Source organism: Haliotis rubra, unplaced genomic scaffold (assembly GCF_003918875.1).
Source record: "Haliotis rubra isolate DU_JTF1 unplaced genomic scaffold, ASM391887v1 Scf1488, whole genome shotgun sequence".
In the NCBI taxonomy this organism is placed as follows: Eukaryota; Metazoa; Mollusca; class Gastropoda; order Lepetellida; family Haliotidae; genus Haliotis; species Haliotis rubra.
Window position 1 is genome coordinate 48,171 of NW_025765434.1, and position 8,596 is coordinate 56,766.

The window sequence follows — 8,596 nt, forward strand, 5'->3', positions numbered from 1 at the left end:
TTTATTATGCTGCCCTTGAATTTGTATGGCAACTCCATTTTAGTGGCAGTGCATTTCCTTTGAAGTGATTTGTATATATTAGTAAACATAGTTATATTTCGAATACATCTGTTCACATTCCTTTGTTGTTTTGGTTTCACGCTGCGGACAAATTCCTGTTAGCAATAGTGAACTTGGTGTTAATCAACACTTTGTATGAGTGATGGCGAGGCTTAGAATAGAAATCTAAGCTTATAATTTGTGTAGATAATAAACTTAGGCTCTATCTGCTTACAAAAGGCAAATTCAAAAGACTCGATTCAATATGACCATTCGCATCGGTATGCTCCGATACAATTTCTCAAAACTCATGCAACCGGAGTGTTCAACTGATAAAAGTCATAGATAATGTTATGTATTCTGACAGACAATTGTCACACAATCGTTAACTTAGCGTGATAATACCTGGCAAAATTGCGGAAGCGTTCGAGTCAGTAGTTGACGTTGCTGGACACGGCTATCGAGTTAATCCCATAGATGGTAGTCATTAAAGTACAGTAATATATAAAAATACCTGCAACGTGGTCGTTGTCTCGTTGAGGAACGATAACAGGAAGTGGGTGAAACTGGAATACACTAAACGCCAAAAGAAACGTTACCCTCCTTCCTTAATGACGGAGGTACCTATCTTCAGCTGGCGTTGTGATGCGTGGACGTCCACTTCTTGGTCTGTCTACGGTGATCCCGTCTGTCTGAAGCCCTGAAGAAGTCTTATAACCGTGATACGGTGGCATCCGTGGGCGTTGGCAACAGCATTGTATGTCGATCCCATCTGCACCATCCTGATGGCTCTTTCTCTCCCTTCAGCTGTTAATCGTGGCATATTTCTGGTACTTGTGTATCAGATCATGTCTTCTATGCTCTCTTTATACCCTATAGAATAATTCTACATATGAAATGGATGTAAATACTGCTTGAATATTGCTGCGTATTGGCAATTGATATTGCTATGTGTAAACAGAAAATGGAAAATGTTACTTTGCAAGCAAACATGTTAACAAAGATAATACCATCAATATGCATATTTTAAGGAAATACATTTTTTATCAGAGCCACTAATGTTAGAAAACTTGAAATATCAATTTACATAATTTTAAAATATTTCCCCATGACAACACGTTGACTAGAAATACCTAAACAACATAGCTAACTATTTCACTAACATTCGAAAACAGCATTCGTAGTAGGGTATTAGGTGCATTCATACTAGGTGTACAAACCTTTGTGGTTTAGAAATTAGAAGCTAATTGAGGCTGTCAGATGCGCTTCTCTGGGAACTGACTCTGGTAGAACAGGACAAGCTAATTCTACCGAGGAACGAAAGCCGCACAGCCATCTCTAAGCGCATACAACTTTATAGACATTATTGCCCCAGATAGCCCAAGCTGCCTTTGATGCTCCAGAGGGTTAGTGGTCACATGGCCTATGAGGCTCTAGAGGGTTAGTGATCACATGACTTATCCTACCGGGTACCCATTCACTGCTGGGTGAATGGTTACAGTTCGGGAAAACCACATTATGAGGCTCTAGAGGATTAGTGGTCACATGGCATATGAGGCTCTAGAGGGTTAGTGGTCACATGACTTATCCTACCGGGTACCCATTCACTGCTTGGTGAATGGTTACAGTTCGGGAAAACCACATTTCAAAAACAGATAGCCAAATTTGATGTAGCTCTGCCGACAAAAGTTATGGTTGCGTGAGCGTAGAATGTGGCTTTCCCCGGCTGTGCTGTCAAAACATGCTTAGTGATTCAAACAGGTTACCGTATTTAACAAAACAAAACATGTTTCCTCATAATCGTATTCAGATCATAACAGGGTAATATCTTCATTAGAACAATATAATATACTAATAGGTATATTATGTATAACATCACTAATAATAATAAATGTTAATATAAAACAATAATAATATTGATAAGGGCCTGACGATGTACGCCTCTTCGTGGTGGGCGCCACACACACACACACACACACACACACCACGCTAGGAACTTACTGCGTTACAAACAATAGACACGCAGAATTCAATCTTATACTTCCGGTTACCGAGAGCCAAGGCAATTATCATCTTTCAACTCCGCAGCCTAGTCAGCCTCCCCCCGGTAGTCAAACCAACCTTACTGGAGAAATGGACTTGCCGCAGGGGAAGGCACAGAACCCGACCAAGAATATCTTGGTCAAACCATCTTAAAACCACACTACTTGAGTGTGCGAGAGCGACAGGATGGCCTGAAAATGCACGTATCAATGGCAAGCCGCTGAAGCTTCATTGGGACAATGCCATGCCCATGTATGCTTACCTGACGGAGCAAAAGCTCCGAGACCAATTGGGGCGGCTTAAAAATCTCGAGCCCCGTGAGCCAGTTGAACCCACAACTGGAGCCCGTCAGGAGCCTTTGCATCAATAGAGTGCTCAAGTGGAAGCAGACCCAAAACTTCGGATGGACGTCCGTGTCAACCTCTTTCCCCTTGCTGATGGAAACTCTTCCGACATACGGCCAATCGGCTCCGAAATTTCTGATCCAAACTCTTCTTCTTCCTCACAGATCTTTCCGAAAATCCTGTTTACATTTTGTTCAATTCTATTTATTAGGAAATTTGTGATTTACCTTTAGAGAAACGGAGGCCAATTAAACAACTAAACGTGTCTTTCCCCCCAAAAATGTAATTGACTGAGTGGGTGAGTGAGTGACTTAATGAAACTATTTCTCTAAATCTTTCTAGGGGCTGTTCGTTACATGAAGTAAATTGCTGTGTCTGTGCTGCTGCTCGAACTTTGTAGGAACTTCACACAGTTACTAAAGACAAACCATCTATTGATAACAACAAAAGATCAAAGAAAAACCGGTTTCTTGTAAAACTTACTGGAACTAGAAGAAATATTTTCTGGATAGAGTGGGTGAGTGAATGAGTGAGTGAGTTGGGTTTTACGCCGCTTTTACCAATATTCTATTTTCTGGTGGGGGGCACCAGAAATGGGCTTCATACATTATAACCATGTGGTGAATCGAACCCAGGTCTTCGGCGTGACGAGCGAACGCTTCAAACACTATAGGCTACAGCCCCTCCTAGATAGAGCTGTGTCTTAAAATAACATCGTCAGGGAACCGAATGTCTAAAAGATAAAAGTGAATTTGGAGAAAATTAAAATGACAATACAAGACAACGAGAGAAAAGGTATTCTCTAAATTGTCCATTCCCTAAAGGCAAAAGTAAAAGTTTGGACTGAACGAAAGAAAAAATGGTAAAAGAAGAAGACATTTATAATACAAAATAAACTCTTTCGAAATAATGAAATGCATTTTTTACAGGCAACTGGAAACAAACGGTGATGGTGGACATGACAAACGGCCTCCAATGGATGTCAATGAAAGGTTTTGGAAACAGTTGTGGTCTGTACCCGGCGCCTGTAACCTAGAGGCACCATGGGTCTGTGATTACGATCACGCTTGTGGATGTCTGTTACATCTCACCATATTGCCTGAAAAGAGTTATATTATCAAAAAGTCCAAATCTAATACAGCTCCAAGGCCTGATGGCATGCGAAACTGGTATTGGAAACTATTCCCTGTGTACAAACATCATTACTTTACTGTTTCAACTCTCTTGTGGACACAGGTGATGTTCCTCCATGATTCTGCAAAGGTCGCACAATACTCCTCCCCAAAAAGAAGACTTGACTGATCCCCCCAAACTTCCACCCTATCACATGTTTGAATACTCAGTATAAAATCTTCACATGTTTGACAAACCTCGTGTCATTGACAAACCTCGTGTCATATTACTGCTCTTCTACTGACATAATTTATAGAGAGCAGAAGGGAGAAAGGAAGGGATGTTGGGGATGCAAGGATCAACCTCTTGTACAGAAATTGATTTTGGAAGAGGGTAAAACATATAACCGCAACCTCTCCATGTGCTGGATTGACTACAAAAAAGCATGATACGACTTGTGGTGATATGAAGGACAACTATCACTGAATTATGTGGGTTTATTCCAGCTCACAATTGGCTTACATAACAAGCATGGCAAGACAGTGGCTATGTGCTCTCAACTCACCAGAACAAGGTCAGTTAGAGTTATCCCCCTTACACTACCTTGGGCTATAAATAACACTGGGGCCCTGTTGGGGATAGAAGCCCATTTAGGGTTGTACAGTTTATAGTAGAATATCTGATACCACACGACTCTGTCCCTCAGGAATGGATTCTGAAGTCTCTTCATTGTATTGACCTCCCTGAGCGACTACTTGATTTGCTCAAGTCTTTAATGAGTTGCTGGTCGACTCAACTTGAGATGTACTCGCAAGGGCAGGTGCAGACTTTGGAATCTATTCTAATCAGAATGGGAATATTTCCTTGGCTTTATGCTTGTCCTTAAACCCTTTGAGCTTTCTGCTCAACAGAGAGGAGGATTACTATCCTGGACCTCTTCAGCACAGATCCCCAACACCGCTTACTCACCTCCCTTACATGGATGACATTGAGCTCCTTGCCAAAGGAGATACCAATTTGAAAGAACAGGTTCTCCTTGTCGAGTCCTTTTCTAACGATATTGGCATGGCATTTGGACTCGACAAATGTAGTCCTCTTCATCTGGATCATGGCAAGGTAACTAATGATGGATCGGTCAAGTTACAAGGGGGAGGAGTTATTGAGAATCTTGGGAAGATCAGGCTGACATCTATCTTGGAATGCAAGTTCGAGAAAAGCTCCAGAATGCCCAGATTCAAGAAAAACTTCGGACTGAGTACAATACTTTTGCTGTGACAGTCCTTTCCTATTCCATTTGAAGTATTTGATTAGGCAAAACAAGTCTTGACCAGAAGGATTATGTCTGATAAAAGCCGACCACCCACGTTCCTCTCTTAACCTTTTTTATATGCCAATCAGTTTGGTAGGTAAGGGTTTGATTGATTTTGATTTAAACATATTTTATTCAGTGAAGAAAGGGATGAGGAACAAGTTACCCAACTTAGGTAACCATCTCCCGAGTATTTACAACATGATAAATATACAACAACATACATGTAATATGGAAAGAAATATAGTACAGAAATGGTAGAAACCTATGTACGGAGAGTTATTAAGACATATGAAAATATTTACAGCATTCAAGAAAAACGCTTGCTATTTGATATGTAATGCTGAACTGCTTTAAATATTGCATGATTTTGAGTATATGCAAAGTTCTTGCTGCCATTTAATAATAAATCTAAATTTAAAGCAGCAGCATGTACTTGTAATGTTAAAAGGTTAAACATTAATGTGGAGGCTCTTCATGGTAGAATTTTATTGGAAACTTTTGTGCATATTTATTTATCGGATGATTCTCTGATGCATGTCAAGACTCTCTCTGAGGTCTATCCATGGTACGACCCTGAACATGTCACCAGGGCGTCATGGAAAATGATGTTCTTGAACTTTGGAATAGGCCCATATACAGCCTCAGAAGAATTCCTGCCAAGAAACCTGATCTTGTCCTTTTTGATAAAGCTATTGAATTTATTTGTATCATTGATTATTCTGTCCGTTTTGAGAGCAACGTGATTGGCAAGATTCAGGAAAAGCATGCTATGTATCCGGGTCTCGCTTGCATCCCAAGTACACTGTCGTCAGACTCCCCATTGTTCTCGGTGCCCTTGGTTTGGTACCTCCTGATCTCTTAGCGCAGATCAGAAGAGTCTGCAGGGAGCACAGCCCTTCTGACACTCTGGGTAATGCAGAAGGCTGCAGTGTTGAAGAGTCTGCATATTCTCCGGAAAGTTCATGGTGGGTTCGACTAGGCAGCATTTCCTGGGAGACGTCCCATGGGCTGCGTGTAGAGGGGTCAAGGGCCCTGAGCTGATGATGAGCCTTACCAGCTGTGCCAGGATCACCCGAACCCTCTCTGCTGCAGTTTCCATCTTAATCTGTATAAAACATAATGATAATAGTTTAGTTTGTTGTCATGTGTACAAACATACATATTCATTTTTAAAACACAACGCCATCACTGGCTGAAAAGACACCTGGCGTAAGATTACAAAACAACATTAACAACCATTCTTTTTCTTACGCCCCTTTACCCGTGAAGGTCCGGATTAGAATATTGATCATCTTAAGTAACACATGCTTGTCGTAAGAGGCGACTAACGGCATCGGGTGGTCAGACTCGCTGACTTGGTTGACACATGTCATCGGTTCCCAATTGCGCAGATCGATGCTCATGCTGTTGATCACTGGATTGTCTGGTCCAGACTCGATTATTTACAGACCGTCGCCATATAGCTGGAAAATTGCTGAGTGCGGCGTAAAACGAAACTCATCTGCCCCTTACTGGAGATGAAGGAGGTCGCCCACATGATCCGCATATTCCATCTCACTCAGGTGTTAGTTCAGGAGCTTGGTCTTGAGGGATGCAATACAAGCATCAATGATTCTGCATTTCTTTCTTCGTGAGGATGCTGTCCTCTGTGAGAGACTGTTCACTATCTCGTAAATGTTTGGGTGGCTCTTCTGGGCAAGTCTCTTTACCTTATTGTGCCATCCTTTTAGGTGACTGTTGGTACGGTGGCCCTGGTTTTCGAAGTGATTCCAAATCTCTGAGGTGAAGGTCTTGAACCCAGTTGGTTGTCACATGGGGCCGGCAGGAGAGTCAGCAATGGCATTAAGGTTATACATCATCCACCTTATCACGAGGTACTAGAGGGAGGGCAGCAGCTCTGCTCACTAGCTTCCTCACTCCGTCATTTTCCTTATAGTCAATCACCAGACTTTCCTTCCTCCATATACACTGGGTGAAATGGGAAAACTCCACACACCCTCTAACAGAGGAAATACATCGGTCACGGCCTGGTGAACTTCCCGTTCAATGTCCAGCTGGATTGTAAGTGGAGCAAACTGTAAGACTTGCCTACGAGCAAAGTCACACCAGTACTGAAACATGCTAACATAACAGTCCTTTGTTCTATTGGATAGCAAGCAATAAACTAATGGAAAAAATATGAACAGACACCATGTATACAATAAATCTGATCAAACTATTTTGGAAAGGCATAAAATGTACTATCACAAAACACAATATCTGCAGTGTTCAATGTTCTTGTCAGTAGTGAAAATTAAATCAACACGTCGTTGTATTTTTCCCCAATAACAAAATTTCTGATTTTTCGATGTTGATTTTTGCACCCGTTGCCTCACGAAATGTTTGAAGGACAGTGCTAACATCTAAGACAGTGATTGTAGTGTCATCAGCATGTTGCTATATTTAAGAGTTAATATCATTGCTGATGCTAATTCCATGAATATCAGGATTATTTTTGATTATTAAATTCAGTGGCTCTGATACCAAAACATATAGCATAGAGCTCATTGGATTCCCTTCCCGAACTCCACGGGTTAGTGTGAAATACGGTGGCCATTGCACTTAACAGAACTCTTTATATCACTATATAAAATCTTAATCCATGAAATGAAAAGATCTCCAAAGTGTATTTCCTAAGAATTTGTGTGAAAACCTGTCAAAAGTTTTTTCTTGATCTATTTTAATGAGATAGGAGTCATCATTACGATTATTGATAACATCAATATTTTCAATAACATCTGGAACAGAGGGAAGGTTGTTGGCTATGTCACCACTTCCTCATTCGTCACCACTCGCCTATCGATACTTGTTATGTGCGAAAATAAGACAAACCAATCAGAACGCCCGTAAATGACTGCTTTGGTAAAAATAATCCTGAGTACTTAAATCGTTTATGGCATTATGTCATTGTTTAAATAATCATGAAAACTATATATAGTCATACTGAAAGTACAAAGAACTTAGCTAACAGGATTTTGCTGCCTATTTATAAAAATGATGCGATCGATGGTGAGAGCTTCCAATGCTGACGTGCGTTTGTTGACATAACGGCTCTCATGTGTCCAACTGAGGGTATTTCTGACGATCTTGCGGGCTTGCTATGGAGATTGTAATGCGCTTTCAACAATATATCTATATGTAACTATTCAACTTTAATCTCTAACACTGGGCATATATTTCACATCTCTAGAAATATTTTAGTCTGACTGTTTTTTTGGTCATTCATATATTTTGTAGCGAATTCATTTAAAATTCCACTTAGGGTATGACAGCAAGGTTACACGAATGTTCATGTTGGGAAATATTTTATTTTTGAGTTTCTGCTTTGGGATTTAATGTACCTTTTATAAATTGTATTTACATATTTAATAAAGCAAATCCCATTTGTGATTATCAAACCCTATTTAGAAATATAATTGGAAATATAAGGTGAACATAATTACGTCAGAATAAGTGTCACAAATATGTCTTTCTCCTTCTTTTAGTTGTATCAAAAAGGTTTAATTCTTTAAAACATAAACAGCAATACAATGTATGATTACTTCGGTTATATTAAGTACCATTGGAATCAAACAAGAATACAGTTATCGTTCCTGTCTGGTCCAGACTAAATTATTTACAGACGGCCGCCACATGGCTGGAATATTGCTGAGTGCGGCGTAAAACTAAACTCACTCACTCTGCTTTAAGTAAAGGTCACTGTTTC